The sequence below is a fragment of the Colossoma macropomum genome, unplaced genomic scaffold (genome assembly GCF_904425465.1).
Source record: "Colossoma macropomum unplaced genomic scaffold, Colossoma_macropomum, whole genome shotgun sequence".
Classification (NCBI taxonomy): Eukaryota; Metazoa; Chordata; class Actinopteri; order Characiformes; family Serrasalmidae; genus Colossoma; species Colossoma macropomum.
The window spans coordinates 35362259-35370788 of NW_023494790.1; positions in this window are offsets into that span (position 1 = coordinate 35362259).

Here is an 8530-nt window from a genome sequence, read left to right on the forward strand (position 1 = left end):
GTGCAAATGTGGAACAGCAATTCCTGCTGTCTTTTGACTTGAAGGAGAATTCCACAGATTTTTCAAAATTTCAGCATTATTTAATGGTTACGATGTAAACAAAGTCATTCAGAGTGGTTTGATGTGAAATTCGCAGCTCTAGAGAAACTTACTGAGACAGAATTGTTCACAGTGGTGGTGAATGGAACCAGACATCAATGCCTCTAAAAGCTTTAGTTTTACATGAAAGTTTTGGCCTAAAATGTAGTTTTTAAATGCATTCATAGTGGAAAAGTACATGCAGGGCGATGGGAGGCGAAATAGTCGGCAAACAAAACATACTTTTTTGGATTTACCACTATTTTACCATCATCAGTGTTACATTTAAAACTTAGAAGATGACTGAGGCTTGACTAGTCTTTTCGGATTACAAACAAAATGGCTATGTTTGTGTTGTAGACATGGTGACCCCTAGTTCCATTCACCACCACTGTAAAGAAATCAGAGTCAGTCACTTTCTAAAATGCACCATTTCACATGAAACATGCCTTTGCTCACATCATAAAGACTGAGTTACACAGAAAATGGCAAAAAAAGAAAAAAATCAGCAGAATTCCCATTTAACTCGAAAAAGGAACGTCATTTTTGACACCAACATTGTCATTTTTCATATCTCACTGTGTTAAGAATTATCTGCCAATACGGTGAGATAATTTTACCTGATAAAAAGACTTAAAAGGAGGAAAAAAGTCTTGAAATAAGTCATATATTATAATATTCCTTCAACCATCTTCAAATTTGAAATATTAAATTTATGGATTCATTTAGAAGAATTGCATAATAATAATTAAGTAATTGCATAAATACTCATTTAACTGCAAAGTAAGCAATTTAAGTGCATTTTACAGCTAGTAACAAAGTGGCAGTGAGTGTTTGTTTATCTCCGCCAGGTTTCCATCACATTGTTTGCAACTCTGTGACTCTCTTTGCCCTTTCTGTACAAAGTGTTGGCACCCTGTAGCAGCCCAGTTTACTGTAAACTGTGAACTAACCTCATTAATTAACTTGATGAGGGTGTTACAGGTTTCCTTCAGGCCTGACTGGAGGTGGAGGACACAGTGTTTATAACAGGACACAGTGTTTATAACAGGGTGGAAATGCTGGATGCTTCAGGTTCCTGATTATGACGGCCCCTAAGAATAACCCTTCATTTTTTGAGCCAACCTGTTTGGTCAGGATCCATGTCCTGGTGTGTGTTGCCAATCTGTATAAAGGACGCTGCCCACAGGACACTGTTGGCTGGCTGAATGTTTTTGGTTCTCAGTCCAGCAGTGACACTGAGGTGTTTAAAAACTCCAGCAGCACTGCTGTGTCTGATCCACTCAGACCAGCGTAACACACACTAACACACCACCACCACGTCAGTGTTACTGTGTAAGTGGTCAGGGGAGCTGATAAAGTGGACAACAAGGGGGTGATTTTAATGCAGCTCCTACAAAACCTTGCCCATCCAAAATAAGTTGAAGAGCTATGAAATGCATCAGTAGACGTGTTTCATTATAAAAGTATCCACAGTCCAAATGCAGAATTGACCACAGCTGGGAACAGAGGACCATCCAATCCACATCAAAAGAGTGTTAATTCAAAACAAACTGTGTCTAAAAAATGGAGTTTATTGAGGCATTTTTCTCATGTGTTTGGTGAATGTGGTCATGTGTGCACATTCTACGCACAAACAAATGCAGCTCTTGGCCAGAACCTCAGGGTTTCACAGCAACATGAAGCTGACGACAGCAGCACTGACCTCACCACAACTCTAGAGGGCAGCAAAGCGCTGCAGGGCAAATCTACCATCAGTACAACAACTCTGGAGGCAAAGCAGTTCATCTCATTAGAAGCAGAAAAAGAGAAAAGAGTACATTATTTTGGGATAAAGTCATTTTTACCCAAATGACACCTGAGGAATCTGGAATTTCACCATTCATGTGTAATTAAACGGTTTAGATGTTGGTTTGGTGTGAAATGCTCTGTTTAAATCACAATTGCTCACAGTGGTGGTGATAGGAACCAGACATCCACCTCTAAAAGCTCCCTCACAGAAAGATGGATACGCTGCCTGATGTCTCAGACACTGTTTTAAGGTTTTGGCCTAAAGTGTATTTTTAAAAATCCGTTATTGGTGTAGAGGTACATGCAGGACGTTATAAGGTAAAATAAAAGACTTTTTTCAGATTTATCACTATTTTACCATCAACTTTCCACATAAAAACTCTGTAGTTGTGTAGGTTCACTGGTGGTTTTGTACAGTAAATAAAATGGCTATATCTGTGTTGTAGTCATGGTGACGCCTGGTTCCATTCACCACCACTGTAAAGAAATCTGAGTATCTACAATCAACCATTTCACACCAAACCACTCTGAATGATGTTTACATCTCAGTAGTCATGTTTACATGCAGCCTAAAAATCCATTAATAGTAGGACTAATAGCTCAATCCTGACAGAATACGTCCATGTAAACACCTCAGTCAGAATAGTCTAGTCCGATTGAGGCCATTTGGAATACAATACAATTCTATCCAATTGAACGAGGTGGGTAATCCTGTAAATAATCTGTTAAATAGAAGAATAATATCCGTGTAAACGTCTGTATCTGATTACATTCCCTATCGGAAAGTTTAAGTCCGTTCTGATCATGTTCGTCATGTCATAGTGAAAGTTTACACCGTTCAACATGGCGGAGCAGAAACTGGTCTGCAGAGGAGACGAAGTTTATGCTCTGATCTTTAAAAGACGGCGGTGGGACGGACGTCCAGCTTATGTGTCTCAGAACACGACGTCTTCCTCTCGGCCTTCTTTAATAAGGACATGTGAAGGATGTTTTCCTGAGTCTTACGTAATTTTAGAGCTATTAAAAACACAAGCACTGCTCACTGCTGCTCGTCTTACTCTGACTGGAGTCACGTGATGCTCGTTGTCAGGGTAACATCTACAATAAGTGGTTCTCTATGCATATGCGTAATTTTAGATCTGATTACTTGTAGTGAGCATGTAAACGGAGAATAAACACCTCAGTCTTAACCTATAATCGGAATGTATTAAATCGGATTGGCAAAAATCTTTGCATGTAAACACAGCCAATGAGTTAACTATGTGGAAATTTTGAAAAATCAGTGAATTTCCCCTTCCAGCTCATTCTCTTTCTCAAGATCTTGGTCTCACATATGCTTTAGTTCAGCTGTAAGCTATAATCTTCTAAAGGCATCATTAAGGCTGAAATAACACACGTCTTCCATAAAACAATGACCCAGTCAGGGGTCACCCACTTCGCCTTTTAATTATTAACATTCTCTCCTCGTCCACTAGAAACACATCCCTTGTAGTTTCACCTCACTGGTGTACGGTTAAGAGAGCTGTAGCTCGACTGCAGTTAACATGCAGTTTGTGTTAACCACCCTCTAGTCCTTCATCAGTGGTCAGTTTCTGACCACAGAGCCGCTCTTGGCTGGATATTTTGGGTGGTGGACCAGCAACACCGCTGTGTTTGAAACACTCATACTAGCACCACATACACTGCCATGTCAGTATCACTACTGTGCTGAGAATGGATCACCACCCAAATATCTGGACAACAGCAGACGTGTGGTCAGAAACTGACCGTAATGAATGGGAGAGAGGGCTGATAAACTGCAGCAGTGAGTGGAAGCACAAGGTGGGTGTTTCTAATAAAGCGGCCAGTGAGTGGAAGCACAAAGTAGGTGTTTCTAATAAAGTGGCCAGTGAGTGGAAGCACAAAATAGGTGTTTCTAATAAAGTGGCCAAGTGAGTGGAAGTACAAGGTGGGTGTTTCTAATAAAGTGGCCAGTGTGTGCATGGTGCATGTGTTGAATTCTAACATAAATTGATAAAGTTTCCTTTTATTAACATACCAATCATATCCATATGCTTTGAAAAGAATATGTTAATAAAGGCCATATTTGCTGGAGTACATATTAGATTTAAATGGTGATTATTGATGATTTATAGGGAGCTTTACAAGAACTAAATGACACAAACACTGAGCGCAAACACAGTAAGACAGCCGGTCCAAATGACAGATTTAGAACATCTGTTTCCCTTCACTGAAACTTAGCCTGCATTTTTAAAGGGGATCTCAAACAGCCCAAATTACAGTTGCAAATACATTCAGAACAATAAAGCAAAAATCCCTTTAACTCCACTCAGATTAAGGTGAAAGTTCAGTGGAAAATATCCTCTCCCCCACAAATACAGTCAGTCTGCTGAAACATATTTGGTGTCTGAAGTTTGCATCTTTAGTATTTGGCGCTATGAGGTGTACAAGTGTATTTCAGTTGCTGAAAAACAGTCACAGAATACACTCCTGTATTTTATTCACCTTCTTGGTCTCTAATGTAGCACCGTTTTGAAGCATATAAACAACTCACAGTGGGAGCTAGCCAGGCTAAAGTACGGCCTCCACATGGCGGAGTTAGTTTTAACATGCTGTTACAGTTTACACTGGCAAAGTAAACAATAAGGGAACTCCATATCCCCAGTATTAAATCTCAAATAGTTTAAAAATATATAACAAGCTAAGTTGCCCTGCTCTCCCTTACATTTGTCCATTTTTTAAATAAATAACAGTGTTCAAACAGTGTCCACTAAAGCTATTTATATTGATTTAACCTGTGTTTAACACTTCCTCCTGTCCTGCCTCACTGCCTTCTCACCACGCAGAAAGCAAGCTGTGTGAACTTTGAGACAGGAGTCGTGTTTTGTTTGTGTGTGTTTTTGTGTACGAATCGTTATTAATGTTCCATTAGACTCACACAGCTGCCACACTCTCTCTACTGCCTCATTACTCTTCATATTTACCCCAGGATTACAGTAAATACAGTGAGAACAGGATGTGATGTGGATCAAATTCTCTCTCTCTCTATACATACTCACACACACACACACACACACACACACACACACACACACATACATATATAAATGTACTATATATATATATATATATACACTGATCAGACATAACATTATGACCACCTCCTTGTTTCTACGCTCATTGTCCATTTTATCAGCCCCACTTTTTATATAGGTGCACTTTGTAGTTCTACAGTTACAGACTGTAGTCCATCTGTTTCTCTGCATACTTTGTTAGCCCCCTTTTACCCTGTTCTTCAGTGGTCAGGACCCCCATGGACCCTCACAGAGCAGGTACTATTTGGGTGGTGGATCATTCTCAGCACTGCAGTGACACTGATGTGGTGGTGGTGTGTTAGTGTGTGTTGTGCTGGTCTGAGTGGATCAGACACAGCAGTGCTGCTGGAGTTTTTAAACACTGTGTCCACTTACTGTCCACTCTATTAGACACTCCTACCTTGTAGATGTAAAGTCAGAGACGATAGCTCATCTGCTGCTGCACAGTTTGTGTTGGTCATCCTCTAGTCCTTCATCAGTGGTCACAGGACGCTGCCCACAGGACGCTGTTGGCTGGATATTTTTGGTTGGTGGACTATTCTCAGTCCAGCAGTGACACTGGTTAAAAACACCAGCAGCACTGCTGTGTCTGATCCACTCAGACCAGCACAACACACACTAACACACCACCACCAAATCAGTGTTACTGCAGTGCTGAGAATGATCCACCACCCAAATAGTACCTGCTCTGTGAGGGTCCATGGGGGTCCTGACCACTGAAGAACAGGGTAAAAGGGGGCTAACAAAGTATGCAGAGAAACAGATGGACTACAGTCTGTAACTGTAGAACTACAAAGTGCACCTATATAGAAAGTGGAGCTGATAAAATGGACAATGAGCATAGAAACAAGGAGGTGGTCATAATGTTATGCCTGATCGTGTGTGTGTGTATATATATATATATATATATATATATATATATATATACTACACACACACAGTTAATACACATCAAATTCACAAAGATATTTCATATTTTTAGTTTCACATATATTAACAGTGATATATAAGGTGATAGATTACATATAAATATTATGTACAGACTCTGCGTGTGTCTTCCTCTCTTTATAACTGTCTCTCTCTCTGTATATCTCACTGCATCTTTCTCTCTCTACCCTCTCTCTCTCTGTATCACTTTCTGTATATCTCTCACTCTCTGTATATCTCTCTTTCTGTCCCTGTATGTCTCTCTCTCTCTCTCTCTCTCTGTATTTCTCTCTATCTCTCTCTCCCTCTCTGAGTGGATGCTAATGTGTTTCAGACAAGGCTTTTAAAGATTTGTGAATGTGTGCTTGTGTATTAGAGAGTCATTAACTTCTCTCAGTTTCAAAGGAGATGATTGTTCTCTTCATCTCGCGCACACACACACACACACACGCACACACACACACACACACACACACACACACACACACAGACACACACACACACACAGTATGAGTTTATTTGGGGTCAGGATTTGAGACTTGCATCACAGGCCATGCATAACTACCCAAGAACATACATTCATAGATTACTGACAGAAGAAAAAGCATGTTTAATTGAACCACTTGAACTGTCTGAACTTACTGACGCCTGTATATAACTGCACCGCTTTATGACACGCCTAGGAGTGTTAATAGACGATTTTAGAGTTTAATGTTCCCCCTCATCCCAAATGTAAATGATCTGTCAAGACATGCATGATGTCTAAGTTTACACACATTTTTGCTAACATAAAAAAACAGTGGTAGTTTTTAGCTTTGCTAATGTACTTTTGTCCATGTTCATAGATAACAGTGGGTCATAAAGTGTCAGAAACACATAAACAAGTCTATTTGAACAACACACGATTTGAGACAGGTGTGTTTATACAGATACACCGTTTGTACCATGCTAATTGGTGGGTCATGGGCATAGATATACATGCCTACATGCCGCGTTGGGTCCAACCAGGCATGTCAACGGTGCTGCCATTTTAGGGCAGTCAACATCACTGCTGGACTGCTTTCAGTGCCATTGCAGAGTGGCAGATTAAGAAAAATACTGTCCAAAATGACACTATTTCAAGAATATCACTCTCAGAAAGTGGGATAGGATTATATAACGGAGGGAACGCAGAGATCCACACTCATGTCTGTGTGATGTTTATGTGTAGATGTGGTCGTGTGGTTGGTGAAGCACAGAGAACCTGTTGATGTGATTGTTTTTCCTCTGGTTTTATATGAAGCTTATTTCATTTAATAGTCCATTCAGGGGGTCTTCACTTGATGTAGCAATTATTTGTTGACTGTGATGGTTAAAGCTTTGTAGCTCGGTAAGTTACAGCATTCCTTAATCCGTGTAGATATTCATAATAGATTAACGTTAGCACCTTCTCACATGAACCTGAAGTTAGATTCTAATTTTCCAGCTTCTTGTTCAAATTTTCCCGTTCCACCTTAAATGGTGCAGCTTCAGGCACCAGAAAGTGACTGCTGCACCATTTAAGGTGGAACGGGAAAACTCCAACAAGAAACTGACGACTAGGAAGCTAATTTTAGCTTCGTCCCTCTTACTGTGTTTTGGGGGTTCATTTTATTTTTATGTGTATTAAGATTAGAAGTGAGTCACACACTGATGGATTTGCTGATGTGTCTGATTGTGTTTCTCCCGCTAAACTCGATTTTTACCATTAGGTGCAGACTGAATACTTTCTGGCTGGTCTGGACGGCTAATTAGCACCATCAGTTATTAAAGTAATAAAAGCTACTGAGAGCAGATCCGTACAGCCTGGATTAATCTGTGTCTGAGGATTATAAGAAAACAAATGTGGTGAAAATCGGTTGAGTAATAAGGAAGTTGTGGCTGATTTAATCCTGAGACTCTTCGTCTCTCAATACAAGTGAATTTGTTTACAAGTGGATCTTGACCACTCCAACATGGTGGACGCTCAGACGTATCACCTCAGATAGAGAACAACAGACAACACGGCATCTAGGTATGGTTATCTATGGTTGTAAGTTCCTATAACTTGTTAGCTACATTAGCTTCATAGCTCCAGTGTAAAACTGCAGACAGTAAACATCTCTTGGCTGGTCAAGCACGTTTGGGGTAAATGGGCAAAGTGTGTATACGTGATTTTGAACTATTGCTTTAATAGCATATAAACAAAAACTGAAGATTAGCTGAACAGACTGGCCCTCCAGGCTCTGTGCTCTGCATGTACTCGGCTGTATGTGTGGGATGTTTACAAGCACGTTTTCTTTTATTTTAGTAAGAGGATCCTAACTGGAACGTTATGCAGTTTGCATGAGGTTCAATTGTATCTCAGTCTGATTGTGTGTGTTGGTTTACAGTGATGTGTGTTTCTACAGTGCTGCGTAAAAATCAGAGACCACCATCTTTCATCTCCACTCAAAACACCCATGAAACCCTTAAAATCACAGGCTTATTACATACTAAGGCTTATTAATCATTAACTACAGGGACTTCAATGCAAACAGGTTGAGCTATTCTTCAGTTATACACACTTAAACAATACGGTTCTTTAAGGGTTCTTTATTAAAGAAAATGTTTCCATATAGAACTATGAACACTCAAAGAAC